Source organism: Musa acuminata, chromosome BXJ3-6 (assembly GCF_036884655.1).
Source record: "Musa acuminata AAA Group cultivar baxijiao chromosome BXJ3-6, Cavendish_Baxijiao_AAA, whole genome shotgun sequence".
NCBI classification, from domain to species: Eukaryota; Viridiplantae; Streptophyta; class Magnoliopsida; order Zingiberales; family Musaceae; genus Musa; species Musa acuminata.
The window spans coordinates 38,344-52,464 of record NC_088354.1 but is presented as its reverse complement, the minus strand read 5'-3'; the positions used below and the strand labels follow the sequence as shown (position 1 = coordinate 52,464).

Below are 14,121 nucleotides of genomic sequence, written 5' to 3'. Positions count from 1 at the left end.
ATTTCCTTTACTTGCTACATGGCTATCCTTACAACCAAAAAGGCATGGCAATGTGGGATCTAATATAGAGCCGTATCTCTATTAGATCAGTTGTTTCCATGATTTAAATACTGGTCTTTCGGGTTGCAAAAGAGTAATGTTACCATTGTACCAACCAAGGATTGTCATGCACCCATACTCATTGTTGGTCAGATGTACCAATCGGTACCAGTGTATCGGCACACGATACATCGGTATGTACCGATGTTTCGAAGAGGAAGATACAGAGGAGGAAAGATGAAGAAAAAAAGGAAAGAGGAAGGAAGAGGAGGAAGAAGTTTGTACTGAAGGTGTTCGATGAACTATGCATTTCAGTTTTGTTTATACCTTAGATAACATGCAAGAGGCTTGCAATAGGCTTAACAATTGCATTTCGATTAGGATTTATGGCCGTTTCTAGCTTATAATGACGGCTTGGGTGGTCATCATGCGAAGGCAAAACTATCCAAAAAAAAATGGAGCCTCCAACCCGCAACAAATCGTATTTCTTATGACACGCTATACTAGTGAATTAAAAAGCATGGCGCCAAATCATATTTCTTGAAGTGCTAGGCGCTCGCCTAGGCACCTGCTTGAGCAAAGCGAGACACTTTGAAATATTAAAAAGAGTCACTGACGGTGAAAAGTGGGGAAGGAGAGGGCAACGGTGATGAAGGAACTTTTGAGCAACAACGACGATGGAGTAAGCTGCAGATGCAATAGCAGCGATGCAAGAAGCTTCGGACGACAACAACGGTGATGGAGGAAGCTACAGATGATAGCAATAGGGGCAGACAAAGCTTTAGAAGGTGATAATGACGATGGCGAAAACTATGGACGATGACATTGTGGGCGGACGAAGCTTGAAAAGTATTCAGTGGTGGCGAGGAAGCTACGACCCTCTCCCTCAGCGATGGAAGGAGCTGCACACGAAAGTAGCGGCACAGAGGGAATTGCATATAAAAGCTAGACTTTCGAACCCATTCATCGACAACAGACTATGTGTCGATCCTATGTGTCGGTGGTGGAAGCAAAGACAAAGGAAGCGACAGTGACGAAGGCGAACCCATTCATCGATAACAGACTATGTGTCGATCCTATGTGTCGGTGGTGGAAGCAAAGACAAAGGAAGCGACAGTGACGAAGGCAATGACTGCGCACGAAGTAGGGTTCATGGCTTGGGGTCACGCGGAGGAAGGGGGGTGGGGGGGGCGACGAGGTTTGCTACGCAAGTTTAGTAACATTATATAGCTTTGTTGGTTCAATTGAACCACCTAAGCTACTGTTTAACCAAACGTTTTGTTTCAATCGAGTGCTCACTAGAGGCACCAAGCACCTGAGTTTAGGCAAGTGCCTAGGCGACACTTCACTGAAACGCATTGCCTGGTCAAGGCAAGGGCCCGGGTGCCTATTTAAACTCTTGCGCCAGACATCTCAGATCCTTGGAACCCCAAGGTAGTATATAACTAGATGGGGCTTCGGAGCAGTGTATAAGGATGATATATTGCTTAATTCCCTAGTGGTGTCACATGAGCACTTGTGCGGTAGGGATCGTTTATGCTTTGGACCCTCTGTTAGGCGACCATTTAGAGCTTACGAAGGCTATTTTTATATTTTGCATTGTGTATAATATGTTTGCTCAAATATGCTTATGGAATCCCAAGTATGCCTTTCAACAAAATGCCCACACATTCTTTTTGCAAGTCTTGACAAGGAGGCTAACTCGACAAACACACAAGGTGTCAAAGCGAGATAAGCACATTAATAAACACTCAGTAGTCGGGGTTGCATTGAGGGTAGACCAAATTCATTTGGTGGAAATGAGTCTAGTGACATAAGAAATGAAGCTGCTTGGAGGAGTGAGGGCTTCTGAGATTAGCATTCAGAGGAATGGCCAACCCCTCGCATGAGAGAGACTACGAAGGCAAGTAAAGCTAGTGTTGCAAACAAAGTTGCAATTTATTTCCCCTAGACAATCGACAACTAATTGAGCAAAAAGATAGTGTATTCTTACCTTTCCATATTGAAAACACTACTTATGATTTTTGTTTACTAAATTTGCTGGAAACTAGTACTTCTATCGACCATCCCAGGATCCATTATAGCCAAAATTAATGTACAAATCCAGCATATTGAGCAAGCACATGAGAGAAACCACTACTAAGTATTGAGATCAAGCATAATTATATGTTACAGACTGGAATGGAAGGATGCCAGATTAAGCTTGAGTCTTCACCAACAATTAACTAAGACTCAATATATGGACAGATCCTATATGGCAAGGAAGAGGATATAACCATCATTTAGCATCAATGCCCCCCCGATTAACACAATTGCTTTGATGTCACTACTATTAAATGCTTCTATGTACTCCTTCATCCTGGCAATAATCACAAGAACCAAACTAAGAACCAAATTAATCCAAAGAACACAAACAGTTAAATTCTTCTAATCACCAAAAGCAACCAAAACCCTTATATTATAGGGGTTCAAGAAGAGGGGAAAAAGTAAGGAGCCAACCGCACCTTGGGATGAGAAGGCGAGTGTAGTTTAGCAGTGATGGTGGGTGAGCCAAGCACCCATCTGATTCAAATCAAGGTTGGTCAAGCTCAATATATTTAGGTTCAATAATTTTATCCATTTGATACATAAAAGCTTGATTTTAGTATCCACAAATTCCTATAATCTTCTACATAATCTTTAAAGGATGAGAGTTTTGAAAGGAGACTAAAGCCAAAAATCAAAAGTGGTTGAATTATTTTATCCATTTGATACATAAAAACTGCAAGGGTATGTCAAGCCGAATGACATTATTAAGAATTCGCACTGACTATATCAAGTTCTAAAAGCTATTTTTAACAAATCCTCTTTCTTAATCATTAATTGATAGTAAACAAACCTAATAGAAATCTGCGAAAACACTTGTGCACCATAAAATCGATAAAATCAATCTTCAATCTTGGGAAGAGGGCACTTATTCTTAAACTGCCATAGATTCAACTATTTATAATCAATACAAGACCTTAATGGTTTATCCATTTTCTTAACTAACAACATCGGAGCACCCAATGATGAGACATTAGACAGAATGAAAATCTTATCTAACAATTCTTGTACTTTTTCTTCAATTCCAAAAACTCGAGTGGTGCCACTCTACAGGGAGGCTTAGATACTGGGGTTGTCGCCGGGGACGAATCAATAGCAAATCCACCTTCTCCATTTAGAGGTGACCCATTCTGTGTAAAAATAAACTTTAAACTATTGTGATAAGAAAATATTTTACATGTTCGCCAATATAAATAATGTCTCTAAATCCTTAGAGCCAAAGTAATTACAACTAATTTCAATTACTTAGTTGGAAAAACTATAAGATCCACGTTTAGTCTTCTTAAAGAATAAAGTAGATAAGGGATCGAAGTCCGATTTTAGAGTTTCCGAGAATAGCCTTTTGAGATTTCGGGATAGAATATTCGATTATAAGAATCCATATTTCAATAAACAAATCTTGGAGGAATATCATAATTCCAAATATACAATCCATCATGATAGTTCATAATTAATGATATGAGCGGGATACGCTATAGACTTTCAAAGCATCGACCATCGATTTGAGAGTGACTAAAATAAACTTGATTTTAGCATCCATAGATTCCGATAAACTTCTTCATAATCTTGAAAGGATAAAAGATTTGATAAGAGACTAAAACCAAAAATCAAAAGTGGCTGAATTATCCTATCCATTTGATACATAAAAGCTGCAAGGGCATGTCAAGCCGAATGCAATTATAAGAATTCGCACTGACCATATTAAGTTCTAAAAGATATTTTTAAGAAATCCTCTTTCTTAATCATTAATTGATAGTAAACAAACCTAATACAAATCTTCGAAAACACTTGTGCACCATACAATCGATAAAATCAATCTTCAATTTTGGGTAGAGGGTACTTATTCTTAAAGTGCCCTAGATTCAACTATTTATAATCAATACAAGACCTCAATGGTTCATCCATTTTCTTAACTAACAACATCGGAGCACCCAATGATTGGACATTAGACAGAATGAAACTCTTATCTAAAAGTTCTTGTAGTTGCTTGTTCAATTCTATAGACTCGAGTGGTGCCTCTGTATAAGGAGGCTTAGATATTAGGGTTGTCGCCAGGGACGAATAAATAGTAAATTCACCTTCTCCATTTAGAGGTAACCCTTTCTGTGTAAAAATAAACTTTAAACTCTTGTGATCAGAAAAGATTCAAATGTTCGCCAAAATAAATAATGTCTCTAAATCCTTAGAGCCAAAGTAATTACAACTAATTTCAAATAATTAGTTGGAAGAACTATAAGATCCACGTTTAGTCTACTTAAGGAATAAAGTAGATAAGGAATTGAAGTCCGATTTTAGAGTTTCCGAGGATAGCCTTTTGAGATTTCGGGATAGAATATTCGACTATAAGAATCCATATTTCAATAAACAAATCTTGGAGGAATGTTATAATTCCAAATATACAATCTATCATGATAGTTCATAATTAATGATATGAGCGGGATCCGCTATATACTTTCAAAGCATCGACCATCGATTTGAGAGTGACTAAAATAAACTTGATTTTAGTATCCATAGATTTCGATAAACTTCTTCATAATTTTGAAAGGATGAGAGATTTGATAGGAGACTAAAGCCAAAAATCAAAAGTGGCTAAATTATCCTATTGATACATAAAAGCTGCAAGGGCATGTCAAGCCGAATGCAATTATAAGAATTCGCACTGACCATATCAAGTTCTAAAAGCTATTTTTAAGAAATCCTCTTAATCATTAATTGATAGTAAACAAACCTAATACAAATCTTCGAAAACACTTGTGCACCATACAATCGATAAAATCAATCTTCAATTTTGGGTAGAGGGTACTTATTCTTAAAGTGCCCAAAATTCAACTATGTATAATCAAAACAAGACCTAAATGGTTCATCCATTTTCTTAACTAACAACATCGGAGCACCCAATGATGGGACATTAAACAGAATGAAACTTTTATCTAACAGTTCTTGTAGTTGCTTGTTCAATTCGACAAACTCAAGTGATACCTCTATATAAGGAGGCTTAGATATTTGGGTTGTCGCTAAGGATGAATCAATAGCAAATTCACCTTCTCTATTTACAAGTAATCCTTTTTGTGTAAAAATAAACTTTAAACTCTTGTGATCAAAAAAATTTAAAATTTTCGCCAATATAAGTAATATCTCTAAATCCTTAGAACCAAAGTAATTACAACTAATTTCAAATAATTAGTTGGAAGAACTATAAGATCCACGTTTAGTCTACTTAAGGAATAAAGTAGATAATGGATTGAAGTTCGATTTTAGAGTTTCCGAGGATAGTCTTTTGAGATTTCGGGATAGAATATTTGATTTAATTAATCCATATATCAATAAACAAATCTAGGAGGAATATCATAATTCCAAATATACATTCCATCACGATAGTCCAAAATTAATGATATGAGAGGGATTCGCTATATACTTTCAAAGCATCGACAATCGATTTGATAGTGACTAAAATAAACTTGAATTTAGTATCCATAAATTCCTATAAATTTCTTCGTAATCTTAAAAGGATAAAAGATTTGAAAGGAGACTAAAGCCAAAAATCAAAAGTGGTTGAATTATCCAATCCATTTGATACATAAAAGCTGTAAGGGCATGTCAAGCCGAATGACATTATTAAGAATTCGCACTGACTATATCAAGTTCCAAAAGCTATTTTTAACAGATCCTGTTTCTTAATCATTAATTGATAGTAAACAAACCTAATAGAAATCTGCAAAAACACTTGTGCACCATACAATCGATAAAATCAATCTTCAATTTTGGGTAGAGGGTACTTATTCTTAAAGTGCCCTAGATTCAACTATTTATAATCAATACAAGACCTCAATGGTTCATCCATTTTCTTAACTAACAACATCGGAGCACACAATGATTGGACATTAGACAGAATGAAACTCTTATCTAACAGTTCTTGTAGTTGCTTGTTCAATTCCACAAACTCGAGTGGTGCCACTCTATAGGGAGGCTTAGATATTGGGATTGTCGCCACGGACGAATCAATAGTAAATTCACCTTCTCCATTTTGAGGTAACCCTTTCTGTGTAAAAATAAACTTTAAACTCTTGTGATCAGAAAATATTTCAAATGTTCGTCAAAATAAATAATGTCTGTAAATCCTTAGAACCAAAGTAATTACAACTAATTTCAAATAATTAGTTGGAAGAACTATAAGATCCACGTTTAGTCAACTTAAGTAATAAAGTAGATAAGGAATTGAAGTCCGATTTTAGAGTTTCCGAGGATAGTCTTTTAAGATTTCGGGATAAAATATTCGACTATAAGAATCCATATTTCAATAAACAAATCTTGGAGGAATGTCATAATTCCAAATATACAATCCATCATGTTAGTTTAAAATTAATGATATGAGCGGGATCCGTTATATACTTTCAAAGCATCGACCATCGATTTTAGAGTGACTAAAATAAACTTGATTTTAGTATCCATAGATTCCGATAAACTTCTTCATAATCTTGAAAGGATAAAAGATTGGATAGGAGACTAAAGCCAAAAATCAAAAGTGGCTGAATTATCCTATCCATTTGATACATAAAAGCTGCAAGGGCATGTCAAGCCGAATGTAATTATTAGAATTCGCACTGACCATATCAAGTTCCAAAAGCTATTTTCAAGAAATCCTTTTTCTTAATCATTAATTGATAGTAAACAAACCTAATAGAAATCTTCGAAAACACTTGTGCACCATACACTCGATAAAATCAATCTTCAATTTTGGGTAGAGGGTACTTATTCTTAAAGTGCCCTTGTTTCAACTATTTATAATCAATACAAGACCTCAATGGTTCATCCATTTTCTTAACTAACAACATCAAAGCACCTCATGATGAGACATTAGACAGAATGAAACTCTTATCTAACAGTTCTTGTAGTTGCTTGTTAAATTCCACAAACTCGAGTGGTAACATTCTATAGGGAGGCATAGATATTGGGTTTCTCGCCGAGGTCGAATCAATAGCAAATTCACCTTCTACATTTAGAGGTAACCCTTTCTGTGTAAAATAAACTTTGAACTCTTGTGATTAGAAAAGATTTCAAATGTTCGCCGATATAAATAATATCTCTAAATCCTTAGAACCAAAGTAATTACAACTAATTTCTAATAATTAGTTGGAAGAACTATAAGATCCACGTTTAATCTACTTAAGGAATAAAGTAGATAAGGGATTGAAGTCCGATTTTAGAGTTTCCGAGGATAGCCTTTTGAGATTTCGAGATAGAATATTTGACTATAATAATCCATATATCAATAAACAAATCTTGTAGGAATGTCATAATTCCAAATATACATTCCATCACGATAGTTCAAAATTAATGATACGAGAGAGATCCGCTATATACTTTCAAAGTATCGACCATCGATTTGATAGTGACTAAAATAAACTTGATTTTAGTATCCATAAATTCCTATAATCTTCTTCGTAATCTTGAAAGGATAAGAGATTTGAAACGAGACTAAAGCCAAAAATCAAAAGTGACTGAATTATCCTATCCATTTGATACATAAAAGCTGCAATGGCATGCCAAGCCGAATGACAATATTAAGAATTCGTACTGAACATTTCAAGTTCTAAAAGCTATTTTTAAGAAATCCTCTTTCTTAATCATTAATTGATAGTAAACAAATCTAATACAAATCTTCAAAAACACCTGAGCACTATACAATCGATAAAATCAATCTTCTATTTTTGGTAGAGGATACTTATTCTTAAAGTGCCCTAGATTCAACTATTTATAATCAATACAAGACCTCAATGGTTCATCCATTTTCTTAACTAACAACATCGGAGCACTCCATGATTAGATATTAGACAGAATGAAACTCTTATCTAACAGTTCTTGTAGTTGCTTTTTCAAATCCACAAACTCGAGTGGTGCCACTCTATAGGGGACAAATCAATAGCAAATTGACCTTCTCCATTTATAACTAATCCGAGCAAGTCATCTGAGAATAGAATAGGGAACTCTTTGAACATAGGAGTTTTATTTAAATTAGTTTCTAGATTTGAATATTCTTTTCCAAATATAAGATAGCAACAATAACCCTTTTATACAAGTCGATGAGCTTGAAGTAACTATATAAGGCAAGGAGGAGAATCAAGTATAATATCCTTAAAATAAAGAATTGGCTAAGTTGGTATGCAAAAAGTGATCACTTTTGTATAAAAATCTATACTAACAAATTCAAATATATTAAATCCATGCCTAGTGTAATATCAGAATACGGAATCTCTAAGAGAATGAAATCAAGAAAAAATATATTCTCCAATAGAAATCAAATAAGATAGATAGATCAAGTTTGTTGTCAAAGAATCCCCAACAATCGTAGTTATATATAGCATATAATTCATTAGTTTAGGTTGAAAACCCAAGTGATAAGAAAAATATTGTGAAACAAAAGATAGATTGGAACCAGGGTCAAACAGAAATTTTTCATTTCTATAAGAAACTTGAATAATACATTCGACTACTAAGTTAGCTACTATACAATGATAGTATACACTCTGACATGGAACGATGATCTAGGAGGTAGTGACTCTTTCTTCTTATTCAGAGGGCAATATTTTACTTTACGATCCAACTTTCGACAGGCAAACGAGGCTCCAATCAATTGAAAACACTAACTTTTTTATGATTTAATATATATTTTACACATGATTGAGTCCTTTGTGATGGCTTCTCTTTCCCAATCTAAATGTCTTTAACCCTTTTGTTACCAGTTTATGATTTATTTTCTCTATTATTTTTCTGGTGAAGCTGATCTTTGCCTTTCTTGCTCCTGATCTCTAAAATATCCTTAATGTTTTTTTCGATTATCATAGATTTGTCTACCACATCAACATATGCTCAGAGCTTTAAATATGATATTCGATTTTTTATTATTGGCCTTAGTCTCCTATAAAATCGCTTTGCCTTTCTAGATTATGAAGAAAAGTATAGGAACCTATAAGCACTAAAATCAAGTTTAACACTACATATCACCCTCAAAGTATAGGAATCGATGGTCAATGCTTTGAAAGTATATACTGGATCCCTCTCAAATCATTACGATAGGCGCTCGGGCGAGGCAAGGCAAGGCTCAAGCGCCTCGCTTCATTTCCAAGCAGCGCGCTTCAAAGAGGCGCCGAGCGCCAGAGTTAAACCAGGCTATCGAACCAAATTTTTAGGTTTGGTCGGTCTCCGGTGCTTTAGTTGGTTCAATTGAGCCAACTAATTCACCGATATCAGGCTCCCTCTCGCGATTACCCCGACTTCCCCAACCCTAGCTCTCACGATTTTGCCATCGAAATTTTTTCTCCGCTACCACTATCGTTGCTCGTTGCTACTGTTGCTACTTGTCGCTACCACAATCATTGCTCGTCAATTGCTCGCAGTTGCCACAATCGTTGGTTGCCGTTGCTGTCACGGCCACTGTCGCCGCTCCCACCGTCGCTCGCAGCTCCCGCTTCCGCTCCAGCTACCGCTGCAATTGCCTCAATAGCCTCGATCGTCTCACACTCTTCTTACAATACTGTTAACAGTATATTAACAGTATACTGCTAACTGTATACCAATAACAATATTTTTATTTATCAGACCAATAATATATTATTTTAATTTTAATACTATTAATTGTTATTTATTTAAAATTATTGTTAGATTTCAGAATAAATGGTAAGTGTGTAGAGCAACTCTAGAGATTTGATGTAAAATTTTATTGTTTTAATTTTTGAGACTTTTTGTTAACGTGTCATTAATTTTGTACCTGATTTTCTAAATTTAATAACATATTTTTTTATTTAAATAATTATATTTATTAAGTATATTATATATTTTTATATTTTACCGTCTCGCTTCCCTCAAGCGAGCGCCTAACGTCTTAGGCGTTTTTGGACCTTGGCGCCTAACGCTTTTTAAATCACTGGTTGTAGGTATAGTTTCATATGTGAGTACCCAACAAAGAACTTTTAAATTGATTTAAGATCACTTGAAATGCCTATGTTAAGGAAAAATCACATGTTCTAGACTAAAATATTATGCACATAAGGAATACAATGAGAATAAATCATAATGCCTAGTGGACAAATGTTTAAAGTTTAAGGACATAACAAAAAATAAATGGTACCCAACATGAATGTCCACCGGGCCAACATGAAAAGAGATAATAAAGGATCATGTTTATAAGACAAATGCATGTTTAAATTGCAGATTCATGAGAAGAAGTAGTTTTCTAGTAAAGGATCTACTTCCTACAAAAAAACATGCACAAAAATAGTTCTAGGAAGGATCTAGATGTCATGTTCAATAAATTCATGCTGAAAATCTCACATGAATAGTACTGCTGTGCAAAAAACTCTAAAATTTCTCATGTGAAGGCACTTGTGTTATACCAGTTTAATTACAATACAAGAACATGTTTGTAGACTCATGGGGTATTAAAAGGTAGCAGACAACAAATTTGGAAAAATAATAGACAAAATTCAGAAAGGAGAATATAAATTATGGATACAAAGTTAAAATAGCAGCAAATTTTGTACATAATTAAACATGAGTGAAGTTCTAAAAGAACATAAAGACCAGCTTTTGATAAAATTACCAAATTATACACTTTTGCAATTTGGAGAGGACAAGGTCTTTGTTCATAACAGAGCTGGCTTACTGCATATTGTAATAAAAGATGCCACCTCCTTCTACGATGACATTGATGCTAATAAATACCAGAGCCCATCCTTGTCATTTGATCCTACAATAGAACCAAAAGAGGAGGATCTTTTAATTCAATCCAAATTTCATAGCTATAAACCATTGTAAACTTTTACTTCAAACCAATCTATATTTTTGCGAATTTTTAGGCCAGCTGCGGTTGCTTTAAAGCCAGCTAAACTGTTCTCCAGAAAGCATGAGCGAAAGAGAAATAAGCAATCAGGCAAATATTTTATAACAAAATGCAAGCATGTGAGAAATTAAAATTGATGGTGCTTTTCAACATCAATTGCCGACACCGAATACAACAAAACAATCATCAAAATCAAACAAGACCTAGAGATAAGGTTCTAAGAAACTCCTACAGGGGTCAACGAATGTAAACTTCAGATTTTGTATTATATAAAGAATTAAATAATTCCACATATTGACAATGAACAACGATGACATAGAAAAATGCTAAATCCTTAAAGATGGGAAAATACCATCTCCTTCCTTGTTCAAGAGAAATTAGACCTTGTTGATTCATCCGATAACTACTGTTCCATAGATTTCCCGAGATGCAAAGGTGATGACAGACATCCTTTATCATGAGGAAGGGTAGAAAAGGGACAAATGAGGCGATCATGAGAATGTCTACGGATTGAGCAAAGGAGGCTCAAGAAAGTAGTTGTGGGGAGTTGGGTGGAGGCGAGGGGAGGGAGCCATGGAGAGCAATGGAGACGAAGAGATTTGTCACATTAACATGAAGGGTTTATCGTATTAACATCAGGATTTGGTACAAAATATAACTATTACTAAAATATATGAATAATAACCAGGCCACGTTGGCGATAGTAAATGACTAGCCCATTACGGTAGGCCATTACTACTCACAATAGGCCCATTATTGTTCACTAATGAGAAAAAAGTAATACTAATTGAAAAACTAGAAAAAAATAATCATCATAAGTACAGTAATGCTGGAGAAATTTATTAAGTATTATTAATATTATATACAAAATTATTTAAATATTAATAACAAAAAATATTAATTCGAAAAATAAAAAATTTCAACATTACAAGCTGGATTCCCACTTTTTTGGCACAAAATAAAATTTAACAAAATAAATGCTAGCCTAATTATTAAACTTACAAAGAAAAGGGAAATAGCAAAAAGTTCAAGAACGAATCAAAACTGAGAGGGAAAAACAAGGTAATTCAGAATTTGATAATTTTAGGGTTTAGGGGAAAATATAAATGTTAGATTCATGTATGCATATTTGTCAAGCCATCCAAAAGTCTTATATAAGATGACGTATTGACATGTATACAAGACAGATGTAACAAAATTAGTAATGAAAATGCATTATGGAAAGAAAATGCAAATCAATTATATCATGTGATACAAACCTAAGTATAACATGTCATAAAAAAAAAAGAAAGGAGACAAAACTAAATTGCACAAGAATATTCACTCAAGCAACTACAAAAGTCCAATAAGCTTCAATCAAAACAATGCTTACCTGAATAAATATCACATTCATTTACTGGCTGTGGTCGGTGTCTGCCTTGGCTTGCCATAAAGAACTTCCCACACTCACTAAGCTGATCATAATATTACAAACAGATTAGCTGGATTTATCAAACACTAATGAATAAACTTTCTCAGCCACTTATCGGCAACCAATCCAATTATCTCTTCTTCATCCATAAGAAGCACAAACAGCACGATCATAGCAACACACTATGACCAAATAATCTACTACACCTCAGGTTCCTTTATCAACGCAATTATGCCATTGACAGAAGGTTTCCTCGCCAATGGTCAGAAATCCATCAAGTGGCAAAGGAACACTCCATGTCCCCAAGAACCAACCTACCAACTCTTCTCCTCTGGACCAAGAGATCAAGAATCTGTGATCAAACAGCAATGATAGGGCTGGAAGAAAGACAAAGCATCACCGGCCTAATGAGAGAAAAAACCTCCTCGTCAATTGCCATCTTCATTGCAAGCTAGGCAGCAGCAGAGCTTGCTGTGAAAATCTGTGACCAAAAGAATCTATTCAAAAGAATCTGTGAACCAACACTTCTCTGCACCAAGGATCAAGAATTTGCGATAGAATGGCCACCATAGGATAAGAAACAAGCAAAAGCATGAGATCACCATCGTCGAGGAAGGGGCGGTTATGAAATAGACCAAAAGAATCTTTCCCAAAGAATCCCTGTACCGAACCATCTTTGGACCAAGGATCAAGAACTTACGACGGAACGATGACAATAAGGATGGAAGCAAGCAAAAGCATGCCATCGTCATCGAAGACCGATGCAATGAGAGAAAACCCACCTCCACCTCATCCATGAAAAATAGCCTGTCACCTCCATCGAGTAAGTGGTTGGGCAGCCACGAAAATTGACCAAAAGAATCTTTCCTAAAGAATCCTCGTATTGACCCTTAATGCTTGGTCGTGGTTCATAAAGAGAAGAATATCCCTTGCCATCAATCATATTAAAATGTCATCTCTAGACAACAAAAGAAGGGAACAGTAGCTTTCAAGAGATTCCTTGCTGCCATATATAATCTTAAGAAAATGAAAGATGAGCAGTGTTCAATCATGGAAAGTTGATTCTGCAAAATAGGTACCACAGCTAATTCCTCAGCTGTCACTGTCACTGTCTCCAAGTTCTAATTTTCTGAAACTTACTAAGAGACCCTGAGCTTTCTGAACAAATTCATAGATATCAGTGTGGTCAAAGTCTTCAATACCAGGTACTACATATGTGACTTGTTGGAGCTTTATTAAGCAAATCACACCATTATTCTTTAAAAATTAAATACTAAACTAAATTTGATACCTCAGAATCAGTAATATCAAATATAACATAGAGTAGTCAGAGGAGATATAAAAGATAAACAAAGACCTAGAGATCTATTTAGCAGCTGAAATTGTTTATAGGAATCTGATCACAAACCATCCAATTTTTCTTCCCGTCAGGCTTTTGGACAACTGGTAGCAATGTTTTTTGGGAATCTTTCCTAAACTCGAGTAATAATCCTGTAAGTTTTCTTCTCCAATTTAGCATCAAATATCTCCCTACTGCTTGGTAATCCCACTCTGGAAATATAACAAACATAAAAAAATACCAAATATTTAAACTAATGAACAAATAAAGAAATGTCAACTTCAACAAAAGCAAAAGAATGTCCTACTGGTTTCATAAAACAAATTCTTTGAGAAAAATTCAATGATCCTCGCCTTATATCTGGGATGTATAAGTTATTGAAGGTCCACTTGTGCATCCTTACCAATCAGT

General features: G+C 35.1%; 1 long non-coding RNA gene across 4 annotated transcripts in view; it reads right to left on the bottom strand.

The window, feature by feature from the left end:
- Nucleotides 1-14,121, bottom strand: part of LOC135641031 (uncharacterized) — a 42,342-nt gene that overhangs the window by 6,394 nt on the left and 21,827 nt on the right. For all 4 annotated transcript variants that reach the window (XR_010497546.1, XR_010497548.1, XR_010497549.1 and 1 more), the window contains 2 exons: nucleotides 12,333-13,922; nucleotides 10,721-10,867 (listed from right to left, as the gene is read on the bottom strand). This is a non-coding gene — a long non-coding RNA (uncharacterized LOC135641031). The remainder of the gene's footprint in view (nucleotides 1-10,720; nucleotides 10,868-12,332; nucleotides 13,923-14,121) is intronic.